This window comes from Crinia signifera, chromosome 3 (assembly GCF_055691185.1).
Source record: "Crinia signifera chromosome 3, ASM5569118v1, whole genome shotgun sequence".
Taxonomy (NCBI): Eukaryota; Metazoa; Chordata; class Amphibia; order Anura; family Myobatrachidae; genus Crinia; species Crinia signifera.
In genome coordinates, this window is record NC_139219.1 from 77974280 (window position 1) to 77995499 (window position 21220).

At 45.0% G+C, this 21220-nt stretch overlaps 1 protein-coding gene and 1 long non-coding RNA gene across 4 annotated transcripts in view; one reads left to right on the forward strand and one right to left on the reverse strand.

Annotated features, from left to right (window-relative positions):
• Positions 1-616: 616 nt before the first annotated feature.
• Positions 617-10727, reverse strand: LOC146063584 (uncharacterized). Of its 2 annotated transcripts, none has more exons than XR_014471620.1 (2): positions 10341-10727; positions 617-3337 (listed from the first exon to the last, which is right to left on the reverse strand). It is a non-coding gene; the product is annotated as an uncharacterized LOC146063584 (long non-coding RNA). The 2 variants fall into 2 exon arrangements; XR_014471619.1 differs by lacking the exon at positions 10341-10727 and adding an exon at positions 8794-9229.
• Positions 10572-21220, forward strand: part of LOC146063583 (interferon-induced, double-stranded RNA-activated protein kinase-like) — an 83741-nt gene continuing 73092 nt past the window's right edge. Inside the window, exon 1 of one of the 2 annotated variants that reach the window (XM_083176093.1) lies at positions 10572-10764. The gene's annotated coding sequence lies outside the window, so the exon portion shown is untranslated. The remainder of the gene's footprint in view (positions 10765-21220) is intronic. The other variant, XM_083176092.1, reaches the window with a different exon arrangement.

The following is a 21220-nucleotide window of genomic DNA, read 5'->3' on the forward strand; positions in this document are numbered from 1 at the left end:
TGTCCATTTTTTATATTGTGGTATGTATTGATATATGTTTTGTATTTTTTCTTTATATTTTTTTGTATGGATATCCAGCACTGTCTCTGTCACTGCCCTAGCCCAGGGTCTATTGCTGTGGTTGCCATGGAAGCGCGTCCATCTGGTGTGAGCCGCTGTCGCGCTCCATATGCGAATTAGGTGAGTGGATGCAGGGCAATGGGTAGGAAGATGCTATTCCTGGATGGCCTGTTGTTGACGCTGGCTGCCACGGCAATGATGCCGGCGTGTGAGATGTGTGTGTATATATATATATATATATATATATATATAGCAGTGTGGGTGGGCGTCACTCGTGTCGATCTCCAACAAATAACTGACTCAGAGAGTACAGGTATAATAACGTTTCGGTTTATTAACCGTCTTCAGATCGAAACGTTATTATACCTGTACTCTCTGAGTCAGTTATTTGTTGGAGATCGACACGAGTGACGCCCACCCACACTGCTGTATCATACGCCGATGTATCGATTGTCTAATCTATTAATTACCTTATCTGACCTCAGTGTGAAGACCCCTTAGAGCTCCGTGAGAGTGCAACCTCATATGATATGACCAGTAACGAGGACCACAGATACAAGGTTGAACTCTGATTTAATTATGACAAATCGACATATTTATACATAACATACGGCGCTGGATCAATTACATGATTGGTTAAGAATTGGTGCAGAGGTAGGAGAATAACAGCATAGAGGTGGGGTGGCTTATACGTCGCCTTACAGGGGAGTGTAGCATTCGTAAGTTATGAGAAATCACAGAATGTACTATTCCTGACGAAAGTTACAAAGTACGGGCTAGCAAGCGAGAACTGGAAACAAGCCAGAACATAACTTCTTGAGATAAGCATGAACAGAGACTACAGCACAGAGAAACAAGATGGCTGATTAACCCTTCAACGAGAAACAAGATGGCTGATTAACCCTTCAATCCCCTCTTAGAATCAATGTCCTTTTTAGACAATTTGATTCTTGTAGATGGCATCTTGTTTGGTACGGTGAATTTTAACATATTCACCATAATCTTCTGGTGAGGGAGGGCGTTTGGCGAGATCAGTGTACATAGCAGGTGTTACATTATCCAGGTACTTGGAACCAATCTTCTTGCATTATGGGAAAAACACAATATCCTACTATCATAAGTACAATAATTACAATGAGGGTAAATATGCCTATTTGTGTTATTGCGTGTTTCCAATCATTTAACCATCCAAATCAGCTACTCCAGGGGTCCGTGATACCTGAGTTCTTCTTGAGTTCGATGGATAAATTTTCTAGATGTTTAATAGCTAGGGTAGTTTTTCCATTAGGACCTGTGTTGTCTGGGATATAAGTACAGCATCATCAACCTTACCTATGTACACACAGGTTCCTCCTTTCTCGGCAAGCATCATATCTAAAGCCATGCGATTCTGAAATGTCATTTGTGATGTAGCTTCTAACTGTTCAGCAATACCTTTCAAAGCGTCCCTAGTATCATTAACGAAGCGCTGTTGATTATAATATATGTAATTTATCCAGTTCACATTTTTATTGATGGTTACCTGGGGAAGCAGGGACTCGAAGCCGGCAGCGACCTCATCACGAGCCTTAAATTCTTTAGGAACTCCCCGGGGAACACCAATAGTGTCTATGTATATGTGTGGATCGAAGCTTTCCTTTGGAGCTTCTCTTTTGTTTCTGGAGTTTGTGGTAGGTTTATTTGTGGGAGGAGGCTCAAACAAATCGGCTGGGAGAATGTGTATGGGCATAATGATCTTTGCCAGGGCACACTCTCCTTTCCAAGGATTGTCCAGCTTTGTCCTGAGTCTCATGTCTCCACAAATAAAATAAATGTCTCCTAATGATTTTTTCATGGTGGGTATACTGATATGTCTTCGTTCAGCACAATACCCATCAGGAAACAATTTCAGATCTACAGTGTTTTGTGCAGTGCTGTTTGAGTAATAACATGTATAATTACCAGGATAAATGGTTATGGTACTACCAGGATTGGTATTCTTTACCATTATGGGATATTCTTTCTTCCATTGTTCACATTTGGTTTCTTCTACAATAATATCAGTATACAGGCTAAAGAAACATTTATCTTGGTCTGAAGGTATGTGTATGGGCACCGTACCCAAGTGGGGTCTGGATTTTCCACACACATAACAATCAGTTTGATTAACTTTACGTGCATTATATTTCATCCATTCTAGCCAATAATTTACGTCAGATAATCCAGTCTCTATGGATATAGTGTTTTCGTAAGTGGGGTTGTTAATGGCTAACATTTCATTAAAAGTAGTGACATGTGGTTAAAAGAATGATGATGGTGTTTTAGGTTTTACAGTGATTTTGAGGGCGGTGTATTCTGGGTTATCATACATGTCTTTTAAATGGAATCTTCCCCTTGGGCCCCCGCTTTCTCCTGATTGATGTTTACCCATGACATATAGTCCGGGATCGCCGGGGCTGGGTTTTCTAGGTTAATAATAAATTGGCTATTGCAAGTGCCCTTTTTTCGTAGGGACATACGGGTTAGTAAGGATCGACCATGGGACCATTTATGGAGGCCAACATCGGGGCAATATCCCCAGTCTTGGCTGCTCTCAAAGACAGTAGTATCTGCTCTAGTGTTCCACCCAACAGCCCCCCATGAGTTGCAAGAATCTCCCCAGTAAGTACTAGTGACACAGATATATACGTGACTTACAGCGTGTGGTGTGTGTTGGATGTTACACAGCCAGGGCAGCGGTGGTTCTCCTCGATTCCCGCCTTGATTGTTTGAACAAGATACAATATCACAATAAGAAAATATGAAAGTAGCAACAGTTGTACTAGAAGAATTATACCAGAAGGTAAAACGTCCATCATTCTGAGTAATATCAACTTCAGCAAAACAGTTATAAAGAACAAGCCCGAATAAAATCACTAGGGCTAAGGTGGGGGGAGTCATATCCTGTAGCGTCGTCCTCGGCTTCAGAATGTTGTACCCCTGATTCCTCATAACCTCCAGCCGGCAGGTCTTCTCCAAGTTGGAGGTCAGAGCCACTGGCTCCCGTTATTACCTCTCTCGTCCCGTCTGTGTCAGTCTCGGGATCGGTGTCGACCTCTGTGTTGACGTGTGGTGGAGGTGGAATTTTCTTTACTCTGGATGCATGGATCCACGTTGGTCCTTCGTCGGTGAGGACAGCCGTCCTGGTAACCGCGACCACTTCTGTTTCTGGACCGTAGGTGAAATCTCCTGGATGCTTATTTCTGGGTAGGATCTTTACAACGACCTTGTCTCCAACCCTAAATGGGTGAGTGGGTATCTGTGGATGAGAAGGATTCTTAAAGATAACATTTTGTTCAACTTCATTAAGTTTCTGTATTAGGGATCTGACGTACTCTTCTCTTATTATTTCTAAGTCTCCTTCTGTGGTAACTAAAGGGTTCTTTGCCCAGGGAGTGGGGAAAGGTCTGCCCATCAGTACTTCAAAGGGGGAGTAACCTAGAGTCTTTTGTGGAGTCATTCTCTGTGGGTGATATGGAATGTGAAACTTCCATTCTATTTGCAGTGCTTTGACTAATTCTGCTGTGACTTTGGCTGTGAAGGCTGAACCTTTATCGCTATTGATTTGGAGCGGGCATCCTCAGCGCGGAATGATCTCTCGCGTGAGTATGCGGGCTACTGTTTTTTGCATCTTCTGATTTAGTGGGATAAGCTTCCTGCATTATAGATATGTGTAAAATCTATTTGAAGATGTGTGAATGGTGTGGTTGGGTATTCTAGATGTTGGTGTCTTGCTTTATTTGGGTTGTTTGGGTTGTTTCTAAGACACACTATACATCTACTGATGTACTGTTTTACAAGTTCTTTGGCATTAGTAATGTAGAAATCATTGGAGAGGAGTAAAGTAGTTGTTACTATACTATGGTGTCCTACTCCGTGGTAATGTACTATGAACAATGATGCACTGGTTTGGGGTATACATGGTTTCCCCTCTTTGCAGATTAATCCAGTCCGTGGATTCTTCTGCAGTATTGGATATGTTCAATCTGATAGATCTGAATTAGAGGCAGCAGCCTGTAATTCTGTCAGTAGGTATGTATCATCTAACGAAGGAGGCGAGATGACAGCAAGAGTGAGGTTATATGTTGCTATAGTGGCAGCACGTTTAGCAGCGGTATCAGCAAGAGCGTTGCCTTTGCTGATATCATCCTTTCCTCCAGTGTGTGCTTTACAATGAAGGATGGCAATTTGAGATGGTAATGTAATTGCGTGTAAGAGATCTGTGATGAGTTGCGCATGTGATATGCCTTTCCCATCAGCACCAGTGAAGCCTCGGCGTTACCAGATCATCCCATGATCATGAACAACTCCGTAAGCGTATTTGGAGTCTGTGTAAATTGTGACAGGTTTGTCTTTGTAAATGTGACAAGCTCGAGTGAGTGCAATGAGTTCTGCAGCGTGTGCTGACTGTAAGGGGACTGTCTTTGCTTCAAGGGTGGTGTTTGGAAGTTTAACCACTGCATATCCTGCCTGGTACGTGTTGTCATTGGGACGGCTGCAGGAGCCGTCAACAAATATTATGTCGGCATCAGGGATAGGCACAGTCGACATGTCTTGTCTGGGTGAAGTTTCTGAGTCAATTGTCAGAGTACAGTCATGTTGAGGCGGCGCCTCGTCGTCAGGTCCTTTAAGACCTAAAAGTGCGTTTAGTACAGGGACAGGTCCTTCTGAGTTTGTTGCGTATTTTACAGTGAGAGAAGGGTTCCCTAGTAGGAGTACTTCATAGCCGCTGAGTCTTTGGGCAGACATGTGTTGTGTGTGTAGACCTTTGAGGATGGAGAGGACATTATGTGTGGTATGTAACACAGTGGGATGTCCTAATGTAAGTGATGTGGACATCTCAACAACCATTGCACAGGCAGCCAGTGCTCGAAGACAAGCTGGCATTCCTTGCACAGTGACAGGCATTACCTTTGAGAAGAATGCGACTGGGCGCATTTTGCCTCCATGAAGTTGGGTCAGTACACCCGCCATAGTTGTACATGTGTCCCTTGCAAACAAGTGAAATGATAACATATAGTCCGGGAGACCAAGCGCGGGACTCTGTACTAACATTTCTTTCAATTTTTTAAATGCAGAATACATTTCATCTGACCATTGTATAACCTTGGGTTTGTCTTTGAGTGTGCATTGTCTCAAGATATTATCATAGTAGGAACAATCAGAGATCCACTGTCTGCAGTAACTTACCATACCCAAGAAAGACAACATATCCTTCTGGGTAGTTGGGGTGACCAGGCCCAATACAGACTGTATGCGTTGTGGACTGATTTTCCTTTCTCCCTCAGAGAGTACAAAACCCAGGTAATTGACATGCGTTTTACACCATTGCAATTTTGCTTTTGACACTTTATGTCCACATTCTGCTAACCAGTTTAACAATGAGATTCCATCTAACCGGCTGGTCTCCTCGGTGACACTACAGAGAAGCAGATCATCTGCATACTGTAGCAGGACAGAACTATGGGGGGGGTGCCATGGAGCCAATGTGGCTTGGAGGACTATGCTATAGACCACGGGAGAGTCAATATAGCCTTGGGGTAAACGACACCACATTAATTGTTTACCTTTAAATGAAAAGGCAAAGAGTAATTGGGTCTCTGTGTCAATAGGAATACTTGAAAAACGCGTTTTTTAAATCTATGACATTAAAGTGGGTTGCGTTTGCAGGGATTGCTGAGATGAGTGAATTGATGTCAGGTACTATGGGTGCAATAGGAACAATGAGATCATTTACTTTTCTCAAGTCTTGTACGAATCTAACAGAGCCAACGGCCTTAGCAACAGGGTTGATAGGTGTCGAGTAAGGTGAGACAATGTACCTGAGTATGCCTTGTTCGAGGAAGTCATGTATCATAGGTCTAAGACCTTCAATCTTTTCTGGTGAGAGTGAATATTGTCTGCAAAACACGGGTTGTGTATCTGGTTTGAGCTTGGCTTTGTATGGTGTACAGGGTATGAAGCCAGTGTCATAAGGGCCAATGGCCCAAATTCTATCATCAATTTGATCAAGTGAGTTGTCCAGAGTATTTTGTAGTGACACAAAGTGTGGGGAGGTGACTTGGAGCCCACTCCCTTGTGGAGAGGGTGAGATGGAGATGTGGAATTTTCTAAACAAGTCACGGCCCAGTAAGTTAACAGGACATTCTGGGATGATCCTGAATTGGTGTATCCCTAAGTGTTTTCCCTTGTCAGAGCGTATGATAACTGGGTCAGTCAGGTATGTGTCAGTGGGTATCCCGTTGATTCCCATTGAAGGAGTAGTCTTTTGCAGTTCACCATCATAGTTAAGAGAACACAAAACACTGGTTGTTGCCCCACTGTCTACTAGAAAGGACAGTTTTTTATCATCAACATATAATGTGATGAGGGGTGAATCTTCCCAATGAGTAGTGAACTGTGCAAAAGATGGGATACCCTCCTCCGGGCCCCGTCAATGTGCAGGGTCAGACCAGTCCATTCTGAATCGCACATGGTCTTGAACTGGTGTAGAACCTGATCGGGACAGTCCTTGTTGGGGCCTTTGTGTGTAAAGTTGTTGTGGTTTCTGGGAAGGGAATGGACAGTTCCTAGCCCAGTGTGTGTTTTGGCCACAGTTAAAACAAGTTGTCTGTTTAGGGACTGTGCCAGTGTTATTATAATCCCTGTTATATGGAGGGGCCCGATGATGTTGGTGTGGTGGGCCTTGTGATGGTCTGAAGGGTTTCCTTTGACCATATTGGGGTGCCCTACTCTGTCTATTTGGTGGGCCCCTGTTGTCTTGTTGATAACTGTGTGTTGTGACAATTGTCTTTTTCATGTCAAAACATCCAGCTGCCTCCTTTTCATACAAATGGGTCTCAAATTCCTGGAGGGTGTCTGAAGTCCGGGAAGAGACACTTTGTTTAACTGGCGTGGAAATGGAGGGGTGTAGGTTATTGATAAAGGTGGAAATGAGTAAAGGGAATATTTCAAGAAATAGTCCCGCTTCCTCAGTCCAGCATCTTTTAAATCTCTTCCAAAATTCAGTGACTGTAGGTTTCTATTTACATGAAACTGCAATAGGCAGCGATGTTCAGTGCTAGGGAGAGAGAGACCAATACTGCAGCTTCCCCCTCAAACCCCCCCTCTTCCAGCAAAGACACAGAAGCCTAGCAGGAATCCGCCGTACACCCTGAGAGCTCAACAGAAAATAGATCTTTCAAAGCTGAACTGGTGTACGGTGATTTCATTCCACATGTCAGTTATCTCCTGTGCTTTGTTAAGGGGATAATCTGCAGCTGTTTACTATATTGCAGGGATCGGGGTATTAATACTGGGGACTTGATTCCAGTCCCATCTATTATATTGTCCACCTCATGGATTAACAAGGTAATAATTTGTGGGCAACATATTCCTTACATGTTTCATTGGGTAGGGGAGGTGGATATTTGACAGTAGTTTTACTTTGCTTTGAACCCATGTTTACTATAAGTCTGTCTATGATGTCTTTGTGAAAATAATTTCCACTTCTTTATTTGTTGTTGATGGGTATAATCTTCACTATAGTCTAAGAAATATAATATGTCAGATTTCTCAGGTAATTTTTGAATTTGTTCTATTGATTTGGGACAGATAATTGGATAAGTGAAGAGATTAATCGGTATTGATGTCACAAAAGGTGGATATGGTTGATCAATGTATTTCTGAATAACGTCAGTGCGCAGATGACAGCCTAAAACAAGGACTGCTTCCGCAACAGTGCCGCTAGGCAGAGATGTAAGTGTAGATTTGAATCTTATGAGTTCACTATTGGCAGATATTAACTTCGGCCAATAATCGTCTCTTTCAGGGTTATGGTACCAGAGTACTATACTACACTGGCAATCTAAACAAGTTCCTATTTGTGGTGTTCTAGGATGTGACATATATGACTATAATATGAGAGCGTGAAAAATTCAAAGTTTACAGACTAGGGACGCTGTCACAGAAAGGCAGGTATAACCTATAGCAGCAATCTGCGAGAGTTAGTCTTTGTCTGTTCACTTTTAGAATTATGTATTCACTTTAGACATCTCATAAAATTTTTAAATGTATAATGATTTTGTTAGTGGAAACCACAGACTGTCTACGTGACAGTGGATAGAGTCCAGTGGTTTTGTTGCTGAGAACTGTATGTGAAGCCTCACGTTGCGTTACTCCGAGAAGGAGAGCATAAAGTCCGCAAGTCTGTTGGCATACAGTAGTCAGATTAGACAAATGGTGAAGTTATTGTGCGTGAACTTACCAGCCGCACGGTTTACAAGGAAATACAGATATCACGAGTGTGTATACTCACCAATCACACAGGGATATTGAATGAAAGAAAAACTTATACTTTAAGACAATACAATAAAGACAATTGGCCAATAAAGAATGGGCGTTCAAAGTGAGGTACTATTTAGACTAAAGACCCCAGGTCTCCTTCGTACTCCAAGTACGGCATCTGATCCTAGATCAGGTTATGTGCACAAAAATAGAAGACTTTAACTTCTATGATAGAAGACTCTAACTTCTATATAAGACATTCAACATACCCCAGGCATGGTGTCACAGGTTCAGGATCGAGTATGTCCGTAACCTCACAACAGATTCAGGCAGACTGTAAAATCTTTATGACATCTGTGTAGGAATGGACCTCGCATCCCGGTGGCCGAGCCCCCACTTGAAGAGAATCGATCATACGCCGATGTATCGATTGTCTAATCTATTAATTACCTTATCTGACCTCAGTGTGAAGACCCCTTAGAGCTCCGTGAGAGTGCAACCTCATATGATATGAACAGTAACGAGGACCACAGATACAAGGTTGAACTCTGATTTAATTATGACAAATCGACATATTTATACATAACATACGGCGCTGGATCAATTACATGATTGGTTAAGAATTGGTGCAGAGGTAGGAGAATAACAGCATAGAGGTGGGGTGGCTTATACGTCGCCTTACAGGGGAGTGTAGCATTCGTAAGTTATGAGAAATCACAGAATGTACTATTCCTGACGAAAGTTACAAAGTACGGGCTAGCAAGCGAGAACTGGAAACAAGCCAGAACATAACTTCTTGAGATAAGCATGAACAGAGACTACAGCACAGAGAAACAAGATGGCTGATTAACCCTTCAACGAGAAACAAGATGGCTGATTAACCCTTCAGTTACCAAACCGGGGAAGGCACCGTGCAAGTTGTCTACACGTTTGTTATTGGAGTGCCGACCAACATCTCATTGCTATATATATATATATATATATATATATATATATATATATATATATATGTATAGGACAAAGGTTCTTTTAGATTTTGGAAATGTTTAAAAAAAATTATTGTGTGTTTATATGTAAACACAATCACAAGCAATATTGTGAATGTTAAAATTTAGACCACCTCCACTTTTCCTGTATAAGCCACGCCCATTTTACAAGGCCACACTCACTTTTCCGGGAGCGTGCGCATTATCATTTGGGGGGTGGGGGGTGTAATCTCCAGGAATCATATACTGCTTTCACATTGCAGAAATGGGTAATGACACGGTATTCTTAAATGGGACTTTAAAACGGGTCTGAGCCTTGAGACCTTTCACATTGCAGGTGAAAACCGTTTAAAAAAAAAATACCATTCAAACATTCAACCCGTTTAACCCCCAAGGGACACGTTTCAAGCCATTGAAATAGAGCTGTTCAAACTGCCCAAAAAAACGGCTTTAAAACGTGTAGGGCTATTTAACCGTGTTGAAATACCGGTTAAATTTAACCGGTAAATCAACTCTGGCACTTTCACATTGCAGCCTTAAACGTTTTTAAATGGAAAAAAAAACGGCAATATACCGTTTTAAAAGTGCGATGTGAAAGGGGTAATAGATGAGTGAGGTGGCAAACCTAGCCGCCACTGCATGTGATACCACAAGGCTGCTGCTTCCCTTCCGGCAAAATCTGGACATGCCACGTTGCCACCCTCTAGACTGCGGTCGCATGTTTCTGAATGTGGCTTGCAGATGCGCACTATCGTGTGCAGATTGACAAAAATTGCCTAATAGCAATTAATCACCATTGGTCAGAAGCTTAATTAGGCATCTATAACAGTACTTTCTCCAAGAATATGAGAAGTGGTCTATTTGCGAATTATCCCTTTAATAGCATTCAATGTTACAGCTATTTTACAGATCTCACACGTAATTTGATGGATAAATTAAGTTATTTTTGTATATAGCCGTCTTTTGATCTATTTGCATACAGCCAGCGCCGGTATTTTATATTGTGTTTACCTAGTATTAGGTGAGGTCAGATCCACTTCCTACCAGCTGCTGCCGATGACTACACACCTACCTAGTCTAACCACTGCTGTTACTACCTCTGGCGCTACTAGTAAGGAGAGGCTGCTACCGTCACCCCGGCTTCCAGTACTTTCCCCAGATCATTCTCAATGTTTTCGAGAAACGAAACTGAAACTCGTTGCTTAGTAACCCACTGCCAGTGTGCCCGCCTACAGCCCGGGTGGGGAGGAGCCTAACAGCTACTGGCCACTGACAGTGCGGATCTTTTGAAAGAGGGCGTGTCCGGACGGCACAAGCCGGCGTGGTGACGGTGACGTAATGTGGAAGCTCTGCCCCAGGCTAGTCTGGTGTCATTCGCTGAACAGTGTCTGAGTTTGACTGACAGACAGGGAGCGAGAGACCCCGGACAGTGAAGGTTAGTGGCTTGCTCCATGTCCCCTTTCATCGTTATCATCAGCGGCTGTGCTTTATACTACATATTAGTATATATGTATATGTGACGACCCCTTGCTAGGCTAGCAGTGAACTGTGACTTCTATATTCTGTAGTTGTGCTCATAGGACTGTAACTACTGTGTCAGGGGGGCTGCATGCAGCTCATTCACTATGGAGTACACGCATACGTGTGATCCCGCAAGCAGAATAACAGTAATGCAGGTAGTATAATAGCAGTAATGCAGGGTTGCCATCAGAAGCTGTGGGGACCAGGACTGTCAAAATAGGAAAAACCCTAAATGACAGCAGGGGGCAGGCAGGTATTTTTTAAAAGTATGCTGTACCATGCTGAAAAAAGGGTGTATTAGTGCCCGCAGCAGAAGTGCTGCTTATACACATAGGTCCTTATTCAGCTCGGTTGCAAATTTGGGCAGCATACCAATGTTGTGCTTATACGTAGAACCATTTCTGCGCATGTCTGTACACAGGGAGCGAGCGAACTCGGCAAGAAGTCCGGTCACTGAGTGCTCGCTTCTGGCCTTCCGAACAGGGGGTGGAGAGGGGCGTTGCGGCCTGATCAGGGTCATTACCATATGTGCACGCCCTGTGTTTCATGGGCGTTACCATAAAAACGCAGTCCTTGCGTATGGAAATACGGTCGTGAAGTGCATGCGGGGGGGGGGGCGCGTACTGCTGACATAACTGGATGTCAGCTGGCCACCCATATCCCTGCTCTTTTTGCTCATATGTGCGAGTGTTCGGCGGCCATAAAATGATGGGGGAGGTTCCTACAGGCATGCAAATGGATGGTCACATAAAACATCCATTCGCTTGGCGAGGGGTCGAATTTGGCGTGCGAATGGGTGGCGCGTGTGATCCATTCACTATGCAGGGTTTGGTACATTTGCTTCGGCCCGTGCACGCATCCAAGTGAAGTGATCTGAATAAGGGCCATAATGTGCCCAGTAGCAGCAGTTATGTAACTAAACATTTTAGTGTCATGTGCCACATGGGGTGGGGTAGTTATATGCCAGGCATGTCCAAACTATGGCCCTCCAGCTGTTGTGAAACTACAGGTCCCATCATGCCTTGCCACAATTTTGCTATTAGGGAATGCTAAAACTATGGCAAGGCATGCTGGGAGATTTAGTTTCACAACAGCTGGAGGGCCACAGTTTGGGCATGCCTGTTATATGCTCATTGACAGGGAGAGTTACATGCTCGTTGCCATGTGGAAATACATGCATATTGCCAAGGGGAGTTTTATGCTTGTGTCCCATGGGGAGTTTCTTGCTTGTTGCCGAAGGGGAGTTACATGCTTGTTTCCATGGGGGAATATATGCTCATTGCCTGGGGAAGTTACTTGCTCATTGTCCAGGGCTGCGCACTGCAGTGTACATTCTCATTGCCGGGGGTGCGCACTGCATGCTAGTGCTCCCGGTATCTGCACATCTGGGTAGCACTGGGCGCTCTCCTGACAAATGCTAGAGGTGCACCTTTAGCATCTTTCCCTGCCTCTATGTGGTTGGTTGATTAGTGGCTTACAAGTAAATTAAGCTTTAGTGTGCGGCGGGCAGCGGCTGACAAGGGAGAGAGGTGACAGTGTGCGGTGGGCGAACTGCAGCCCTCTGCACACTGGAGTGCTGCTGCTCTGGCAGGTGGTGCTTTGTGTAGAGCTGCCCGGGCCCTCCCCTCTCTTCAGAGCAGCAGGGTCCGGAACAGTTGTACCCCCCTGATGGCGGCCCTGGAGTTTGGTGCCCATACACAGGTCCAATTTCACGATTTCACCAGATTCCGAAGGATCGGTCCGATACATTGTAAGCTTGCGAGCAGGGCCCTCTTACCTCTATGTCGGTTTGTTTCTACTCAGTTTGTTTAATCACTGTTTTTTCCAATTGTAAAGCGCAATGGAATATGCTGCGCTATATAAGAAACTGTAAATAAATAATAAAATATCGGGTGAAATCTGCCCAAATCGGAGGGCGGATTGGAGCACGGAGATCTTATGTGCAGTATATAAGATGAATCTAAATCATACCATCAGCAGCACATCCCTTTGAACTCCCCCCCGGCATCTCCCGGGAGTTCTTTAACATGCGATAATTTGCATGCGATTTGTCGCATTTAAAAAATGGTACATCAAGTGTGAAGTCAGAGGTAGCCATCCCATGGAGCTGCCATGGAGTTTAAGGGGAAAACAGGTCCGACTATTGCCTCCAACAAGTCGGACCTTACAGCTGGCCATACACTTTTGCAATTTTGCCTGATTTCACCTGATTCCAACTTATTGGGCCTAGAAATTGTTTGTAAGAGCGCAAATTGCATGTGTTTTTGATCTGTTCCTATGCGCATTGGATCGGAGCCCCTATTTCTCAAGTGCTGCACGTAGGATCTGTCAGATCGGACAGCCTCCGGCAGCACTTGATCACATTGAAAAGGAACACATGCAATATATTTTCTGCAATCCTGGGGGATCACGTAGGACTTCTCCCCTTGAATAAGTCGCACAAGTGCATAGGGGCCTTAAAGGCTTGGCGATCTGACATCTACCCTGAGGCTCTAATGCAATGTGCACTAAACCGCGCATCGTCTGGGACACTTTTTAGGTGATTTATGCAATAGCATAAATAGTGACTAAATAGCTTGCAAATTGCCCTAGTGGCCACCTTTTTAAAATGCTGAGTCTCAAAAGGCTGCTCAATCCAACAGGCTGTAAAACTGGTTGCACAGAGGAGTGATGTCATATAGCCCTTGCCTGTGACCTTGAGCCGGGGGCAGGGTTGTGCTGCTGACAGCAGAGCAAGTTGGTCATGCTGGCATACTGTGTTATTTGTGTAATACTGGGTACACACTAGAGCAATGTCTACACAACATGACATTTTGTATAGACATATCTCCTTGTTTGCTCAGTGTCTACAGGTAGTGTATATTTATCACCTCTGGGGGCCAGGGTATGTAATTCTGCTGTAACCAGTGCTTAAAATGGTCTTGGAGGTGGAAGGATTAATTTCCAACGCCACCTACCCCACTCCCTTTGGGACAGAGCTAGAGCCAGTGCTAGGGTGTTCGGCACCCCCTGCAAACTACAGATATGTGCTCTTCCCCTCATAGGCCTTTAAGGTGCCCTGAAAAAAAGGGTGGTGGTCTCACAATGAATCCCCTAATTCAAATTACACCAGGTAGTAGCACAAACTAATTGCACCACATATTAGTGTCAATTATTTAAGTTATGACACACAATAATACCCCTTATACACATTAGTAGTAAAACCACTTACACATAATGCCCACAGTAATAATGCTGCTTATACACTTAAGGCCCACAACAGATAATGCCCTTACAAATAATGTCCCTAGTAGTGCCGCTTACAAAGTTAATGCCTCTAGTAGCGGTGCTTAGACACTTATCACCCCCAGTAGGGCCACTTATACACTTAATGCCCCCAGTAGTACTCCGCATCTAACCGCTGCTGCTGGGCATCCGCCGCTGCTGGATCAACACTGCTACTGCCAGCACTCTACCTCTAAAAGGGGGAGAACACGCTTCTGCTACCCTTCGGCCCTCGTTCCCCCTTTCAAATATGGTGCCGACTCGTGAACCAATCGGAGCTCGCGGCCCAGTAGTCACTCGCTAACCGCGGCTGTTGGTACACAAGTTCTGAAAGGTTGATGGCAAGTGCGTAATTTCCTCCTACCACTAACGCTATTATTGGGGGGATGGAGGAGGTAAAGGGAGTCGGTAGTGCTGCCTGTCCATCTAATTTATTAATGTGGGAGGTGCAGCGTATAAAATCACAAATCAGGCAGTACTGCCTGTACAGAGTCCCGGCTAGGCAAGGTGGGCTGGCAGAGGTGGAACTGTCTGCCTCTTATCATCTGTTCTTTCATCAGGGGCAAACCAGCAAGTCAATCACACTGTGTGAGTGATTGACAGCCTGACACAATGTTGTGGGCGGGTGGTGGAGGTGGAGCAATAGATGCCTGGCTGCAACTGCAGTCCTGAATGCAGCCTGAGTCAGTCGGCACTTAATCATGCTGCTGCTGCCTGTGTACATTCTGATTGTGGCAAGTTATGGTGGGCGGATGGAGGCAGAACTGGTTCCCCCTCCTATTACAGCTCCTGCAAAGTAGTTCTGCACCATTCCAGCCCACCTTAACCCCTGGCTGTAACCATGTCAAAACTAATCTGCCAGTAATGCTAATTACATGCCGACCGAACAATTGACAGAGGTAAGTGTATGCACTATGCAATATGTTGTTTCTGTCATGCAGTTGGGCAAGCATTTGAATGTGCCCGGAATATTTCCGAAAACGCTGGCCGTACCCACACTGCCCCCTGAACACCTCTGTCTGTCAGGCAGAGGCAGAAGGAAGACTACGTGCAATCGCTCAGGACAGCGCAGATTGCCTATCATTGGGAATCTGCGTGGACATTTGATTGAGCATGTAGTGCTGAATCAGGCCCCAGTGTACGATAATAAAATTATGTGGTATTTGTGTATTTTTTTAATTGTTTTGTTTTTATGGTGACTTGAAAAGTTTTAAGCAACTGTCACAAACTGTATTTTGAGCTGTGCTTGTGTTTTGATCTATACATGTTTAACATTTCTGACCCCTGTTTTAAGAGGCATCTTATTTTGTATTAAATCTAGAAATACATTATTTATCAATTGTAATTCATATGTCTACAAAATAATTCTGCAGTGATTGAATATTTATGATTGACACATTTTTTCACTGGATACAACTATATACTAGAAGTAAGGATGCATGCACAGTATATTAATGTGTGTAGCTGAAAATACAGCTGAGAAATATTCTTGTACCATGAATTTTTACTACTGCTGTGTTCCCAACTAATGCTGCTTTCACATTGCAAAATGAAGGTTCACACCGGGACTTTGAACGGGTCTGTCCCGGCGCGAACATTCATTTTGGGATGTTCACATCCCCACAGTGAACCGGCAATAATGCCGGTTTGCTGACGTCATCCAGGGGCACGACGGGGAGTCGGCGCTTCATCGGGGGCAGGGGAGGGGGCAGCTGGCGCTGCTCCAAGTGCTGCCTCCATAGTGAGAACGGGAAACTGGTCGCTCAACCCGTTTAACCCGTTCACACCTCCAAGCAACACGGCAATTAACCGGTAAGAACTCTGCTTTTTAACTGGTTCATATTGCTGTGTTTCTACCCATTTAAGGGACACGGTAACCATACCCTCCAACATATGAAGGGAAGAAATCGGTACACACACATTCATAAAGGGGCGTGGTCAATATGTAAAGGGGTGTGGCCATGGGAACCCATGTGACCACGCCTCCTTTCTGAATGTATACTGGCCATTTAAAAAATATATATATATATATATATGAGTTCAGTCTACATGCTGAGTTGCGGGCAGAAGGAGTCACCTAGGGAGCGGGAGGGGGTTAACTCACCTCTCGCCAATGGTCCCGGCTTGCAGGAAGCTCCAGGGAGTACAGAGAGGTGTCCATGGTGCTGCAGCAGGGCAGAGAGCACTTCCCCAGCACTACCCCACTGGTGCTCACAGGTCGAGTACAGGGCAGGAGGAGGGCGACAGTGTCGGCAGGGCTCCGTTATCAAACAGAAAGTTGTGAGGACAGAGCTCTTCCCCGGAACGGAGACAAGGTGTAAGGGTTTTGGGGAGGATGGCTCGCTTGCTGAGTCCCCCTGCAGGGCACCTAGGGAAATGTAGTTCTGGCAGGCCACTAACGCTGCCCAAAGACCACCCGGAAAACTACAATTCCCAGAGCCCCTAAAAAGCGGTACAATCGGTACAATTGGATTTAGCCGGTACAGACCATAAAAAATCGGTACTGTACCGGCTAAATCGGTACTGTTGGAGGGTATGGGTAACCCCTTTAACATCACACTAATAGGTCAAAACGGCTTGTTCACGGTAATTAGTTGCGATGTGAAAGGGGTGTTAGCTGTTACCTGTATGGATCTAGTTTGGGAATCTAAAAATGGCTGAAATGTGTTTTGAGAATGTGATTAGTTGATGTTGATTTTTTCCTATTACATTAATGGGTACTTGTGTATTATCATGGCGCCCACTAAGCTATTTGCTTAGTGGGCTATTCTGCATAGGGAAATCGCATCGCATGGGCCATTGTAAGTGCCGTGCCATGCGATCCGATTTTCCTATGTAATGTACTCAGTGCTCTTTTATTTATATTGTATAGGGTGTACAATGCCATTAGGTATACAATAATGATATACAATGAGGTTTTAGGCACCCCCCCCCCCCCCCACTATCCACACCACCCCGAAGCGTGATGAGCACAGCGGAACGCGTCCTCCGACCTTTTCATACCACTACTATCCACGTCGGCTTGGAGTTGATATTATATAGTGTGTCGAGCGCAGCGAGCCACCGAGCCCGAATCGTGGCGAGCGCACGCGGAATATATGTAATACGCTTCGGGCTCGGTGGCTTGCTGCGCTCACCACACTATATAAAATCAACTCCACGCCAACGTTGATAGTAGGGGTATAAAAAGGTCGGAGGACGCGTTCCGCTGCCCCTCGCGGGGCTCGCTACGCTTGCCACGCTTCGGGGTGGCGTGGATAGTGGGGGGGTGCCTAAAACCTCATTGTATGTCATTATTGTATACCTAATGGCATTGTTGACCCTATACAATACCAATAAAAGAGCACTGAATACATTACATAGGAAAACCGGATTGCATCGCACGGCCATTACAATGGCCCATGCGATGCGATGTGATTTTCCTACGGTGCGGTACGTAAGAAACTTGGGCGCCGTGATAATCCACAAGTACCCATTAATGTTGCTAAATAATGTGTTTAAGTGAATAAAGCACAATTGAGATGTTTGACATAAATATTGGCAGACGCTCGATTAGTTTTAGTGATATTACTCAGGTGATTGGAAGGGAGGAGTAATCTTGAGCAAGAAAAAAAGCTATTCCTTAATTCCTAACACTATTCCTTTAATATTTTAATTCCATTCATCACTTTTGTATAAATCTCTATATATAGCTCTGGCTTCTTAACACCAACACTTTAGTTTTGTCACTGGTTTGCTGTTCAGGGCTCTCTGGCTTATTGAATTTTTGGGTACTGCACCCTGCACCTAGATATAGCACTAGGGACCCACACTACTCAGAGATGACTTGATGATTGGCTTGGGGGCTTTCTATATATTTGCAAATATATGTAAACAAGATCTATAAATTCTATTATAGTAGATTGATATCTGGTTAGTGATATCATTCAATGTGCCGGAGGAAACATATACCTCTTTCACACCGCATCTATAATACGATATATTTCTCTTTCAATGGTCCTGGTGACACAGCTCAACACTGGGATGTAGGAGGGTCCGAAGGAGCCAGGCACCTATCCTAAAGTTTTCAGAGGGTAGGCTCCTCCCCTACTGCATCCCGGACTCTTCAGTTCGTGTTAGGTGCCCTCTGGAGTGGGTGCTATTCTAAAGGGCTGCGGGAGCAGCTGAAGAAATAGAGTAGTTAGGGGTATTGTATTATTTTATTAATTTTACTCTAGCTAGGTAGGCACAGTGTGAGGATTCTCATAGTGAATCCTCACACTGCTAGCGCAGCAGGAGCTGACAGAAGCTGGAACTAGGAAATCCTACTATGGTGCCAAAAGTCACGGACCCCGCAGCAGCAGGGACTTGGTCCCTTCCCTCACTCTGTTTTTGGCGCCTTTCAGAACGCTTGCAGCGGAGCTGAGCTGGCTTACAGATCCTGGCAGAGTGTTTGGATTTCCTGGGCATCGTTTCCCCGCATCTGAAACCGACAGACAGCTAAGTGACTGCGTGCATTGACCCTGTATAATCGCTGTTGTACATTGTATGCACTGTGTAGGTTACTTTACATCATGTCTGAGCAACAAGCTGTGGTTTTGGGGGAGGGAGCCCTTATTACACTGAGCGCTTGTAATGTGTGTACACAGAAATTTGTCCCTGAGCAGATGGCCAAGGGGGGCTTATGTATTGCTTGCGCTGCTGTGAGACCCATAGGGAGTGAACCCCAGAGGGCAGAGCAGATTGAACCCACGTGGGCTAGTGCCCTGGGCAGGTCAGTGAACGCTTTGGTGCAGTTATTGGACAGACAGAGTGATGTCTTGGTAGAATCTCAGAGACCTATGCCATCATCTCAGCAGTCCTCTGGCTCCTTGCCTCTTACCCAGGCAGATCCTGCCTTAATACAGGTGATGCAGGATACTGCAAAGGGAATCAACAGGTTTAGTGAAATACTAGACAAAATTGATGTTGATGTTGTCGGGACCCCTAAAAGGTCTTACTCAGTGCCTTTCATGGTAGATGAAGAGGAGGGAGCGTATACTGACATTCCCTGGGACCAGGGTGATGATTTGGAAGATGCCTCATCTGCAGGGGTAGAGGATCTTATTACAGCTGTAAAACAGGCTTTAAAACTGTCAGTGGAGGATAAGACTCCTGCTAAAGGGGTTTTTAAGCGACAGCGTAAGGAGGCTGTTACATTTCCTTCTGATGAAGGCTTACAGGAATTGTTGGAAGGGGCTTGGAAAACCCCTGATAAAAGGCTGCAGATGCCTAAGAGATTCCTAAGTCTGTACCCCATGCCAGAGTCTCATGCGGAGCTCTGGAAAAAAGTGCCAGTTGTGGATGCCTCTGTGGCGCGTCTGTCTAAGGCTACTGTATTACCAGTACAAGGGGGTGCAGCTTTCAAAGATCCTGTGGACAAAAAGCTGGAGGGTAACCTCAAAGCTATATTTGAAGGGGTGGGATTTACCCTACGTCCTCTTATTGCTTCAGCCTGGGTCTCTAAGGCCATGATTGAGTGGGCTAATGATTTATGCACCATTTTACATGCGGACCCTGGTGTATTGCTGCTGGCGGAGAAGCTTAAGGCAGCTGCAGAGTATGTGTTGGAAGCGGAGGAGGAAGCGCTCAAAATGGCGACCAGAGTGTCCACAGTATCTATTAATGCCAGGAGAGTACTCTGGCTTAAGGCCTGGGAAGCAGACAATGAGTCTAAGAAGGCCTTAGAAACATTAGCTTTCAAAGGAAAGTTGTTATTTGGATCTGAATTAGAAGAGATCATTAAACAGGCCACGGGCGGCAAAAGTACATTCCTGCCTGCCCCCACGGCTAAGCAGACATCCAGATTTTCTGCCTTTAGGCCGTCCTTTCGGCCCTCCCCTAGAGGTGGTGCGTCCTTTCGAGGACAGTCATTTAGGGGAAAGTTTCAGTCTTCCAGGGGAAAGGCCCCGAAGTCTAAGTTTGGCTCCTTTCACAAGAAACCTGTCACCAAAGGAGAGGACAAACCCTCCGCATGACTGTCAGGGGATTTGCCCTGCAGTGGTAAAGGTGGGGGGGCGTCTATCACATTTCAAGGACGCATGGGCTTCTCTAGACCAGGATGCCTGGGTGTTAGACATTATAGCCCAGGGCTACAAAATTCCCTTCAAAGGTCTTCCTCCGAGAAGATTTATCCCCACGTCTTTACCAAAGGAAGCTCGGCTCCGTACAGCTCTTTTAAGAGCAGCTCACTCCCTTTTAGAGAAGGGGGTGGTAATTCCGGTTCCCAGGGCAGAGTGGAAGAAAGGCTTTTATTCCACTCTGTTTCTGGTGCCCAAACCAGACGGGTCTTTCAGACTAATACTAAATTTGAAGTCTCTGAATGTCCATTTATGGGTAGACCATTTCAAAATGGAGTCTCTACGGTCAGTGCTACTAAGCCTGGACCAGGGAGAATTTTTGGCGTCCATGGATGTCCAGGATGCATATCTTCATGTTCCTATACACCCAGAACATCAGGCCCTGTTGAGGTTTGCTATAGGAGACCTGCATTTACAGTTCCAGGCGTAGCCCTTTGGTCTGGCCACTGCGCCGAGGGTATTCACAAAAATAATGTCTGTGATGGCGGCTGTGCTGCGGCTCAGGGGAATCACAGTGATACCATATTTGGACGACCTGCTGTTCAAAGCAGAGTCAGCAGACAGGTTGCAGAGTCATTTGATAGAAGCCATCAGTTTTTTGCAGGCTCACGGCTGGCTGTTAAATTTACAAAAGTCAGAGACAGAGATTCCAATTCTTGGGAGTCATTCTGGATACCCATCTACATCGGGTATTTCTCCCGGAGGCAAAGGCCAGGGATCTGGTCGCCTTAGTCCAGGAGATTCTCAGCTCTCGGAGCACATCAGTGTGGAGGTTTCGAGCTGTGGCAGGAGGACATTGCCTTTTAATCTGTAAGTGTTTGAGGTGAAGGTTGGAGAAAAGGTAAGATCCCACCATTTAATATCTGGGTGTATACCGGTATTACACTGTGGATCAAGACCTGATCTCCTTACCTCCCTCATTTCACTTAAGGAGTGAAGGATACATTTTTAATGTAATTTTTAATTTTTGGACGTGTGTTTCATACAGAATAAATTCTTACTTGTTAT